Raw genomic sequence first — 2,073 nt, forward strand, 5'->3', positions numbered from 1 at the left:
AAATTAAAAAATTATTATTGAACCGTCGAATTGAACCAGAATCCGGTTGATTTTCAAAAATCTTCACCAAACGGCATCGTTTCGTTCCCTTTGGAAAACTCTAAGTCTGCGAACGTGAACCTCTTCCCCAAAGTCCAAACGAAGCACTCTGCTTGTTCTGAAAACCGATTCGAACCGATTAAACTACAAACCAAAAGGAAAAGCAAATCGATCAGATGTCAAAACCCGAAATTAAAAAACCACTCCTGAACCGTCAAACTGGATGAGAATCGGTCGGTCGAACCGAACCGTGATCCGACCGGTTTTTTTTATTTAAGCTTAGACGGCGCCGTTTTGTATCACATTAGGACACGGAAGGTAAGCCCTAATCTCCTGCCCCTTAACTAAAACATGCTCCTGCCTCTCTCACACTCGGCCAGTTCGAGGTTCTCTCGTCGAGCTCCTGCTCCTCCGTCATTTCCGTTGAGCCACCGTCGCGGCATCGCATCTTCCTTCCCTCCGTTGCGCAGCAACCGTCGCAACTTCCTTCCCCTCCATCGCGTAGCCACCGTCGAAATGACGAAGCCTCCGTCGCGCAGTCATCCCGCCAGCGCCAGCTTTGTTCCACCTTGAGCCTTCAATCGTGCTCCACTGCTCCCTGTCCCCCTCTTGCGCCAGCTCTGCCCTGTTCTGCACTCCCTCAGTCCTTGGTATTCAAAAAATTTCTTTTGTAACTATAATTGAATAATTTTTCATTAATTTTGTGAACTGTGAACTATTAATTTTTTGTTGTTGTTAATTTTGTGAACTGTAAACTATTAATTTTTTTGTTGTTAGTTAATTTGTGAACTGTGATTTTTTTTTAGGATTGTGGATAATTTTGAATAATTGTTGTTATTTAATCTGTGAACCTTGCTGTTGTTACTGTGTTGAATAATTGTTGAATAATCTGTGAACCTTGCTCCCTCTCCCTCATACTCTGCTCATTGCTCACTGCTCAGAGTCTCATACCAAAAGTAATGGTTGTTTCCTTGCTTTTTCTATTGTTCATTTGTTGTTCAGATTCAAATACGTCCCTTCACTCCTTTGCTTGGTTAGATCAGTATGATTTATTTTATTCATCGAAGATCTTGCTTAATTTTTTTCTGATACAAAATTACTTAGTTTAGGGGTGTACATGGGTCGGGCCACGCCGGGTCTGGTTTATCCCATTTTCGACCCGAAATATAGACTGAGTCTAATTTTTAGACCATAACCCGATCCTAGACCCGATGAAACCTACGCACCTTCAGGCCGGGTGAAAATCGGATAAAAAACAGGTCTTTAGCATAAAAAAATTACATAATCTCCAACCATTATTTCACAATTCATATAGTAAAATTCACTTAAAAAAATATAACAAGAACCAACCATTCTCTAAAATCTAAGCATAACCATAATCAATACTAATATTGTCTAATAACACCAAATATTTAAATCAATACAAATAACACAATATTATCCATTAATCTAAAGTCTTATACATTTTAAACATAAAACATTAAATTATAATCTTATAATGACTAATAACACAAAATATTAAGGTTTACAATATTTAAATTCTACATAAAAATAGCCATCAGCCATCACTAATAACACAAAATATTAATTGTGTATTATGACCGGACCACCGGATCGAGTTCGGGTGACTCGATTTATGGCCCAGGCCCGACCCGAAAATAATGGTCGGGTCTATTTTTGAGACCCTTACCCGACCCCATACCCAATGAAATCACACTAAATTAGTCTCTAATGTGTTCGGGACCGAGTCGGGTCTTCGGGCCGAGTCGGACCATGTGCACCCCTAACTTAGTTGGGCATTTGATTAAATTGAGAATAATTGTGCAGAACCATATATTGAAAGGATGACTGGATGGAGATTGCGGTTGTTATTTTAGCTGGTTGTTGTTTTAATTAGTAGGATGTAGTTTCAATTCTTGTTTCGATTAAATTAACTTGTTTTTGTTAACTTATTTTGTTATGTTGTTGATCTTATTAACTTGTTAATTTGATCAATTGTGATTGTTAGAATGTTGTGCTATTCTTGACATTTTA

The sequence above is a fragment of the Arachis hypogaea genome, chromosome 6 (assembly GCF_003086295.3).
Source record: "Arachis hypogaea cultivar Tifrunner chromosome 6, arahy.Tifrunner.gnm2.J5K5, whole genome shotgun sequence".
Lineage (NCBI taxonomy): Eukaryota > Viridiplantae > Streptophyta > Magnoliopsida > Fabales > Fabaceae > Arachis > Arachis hypogaea.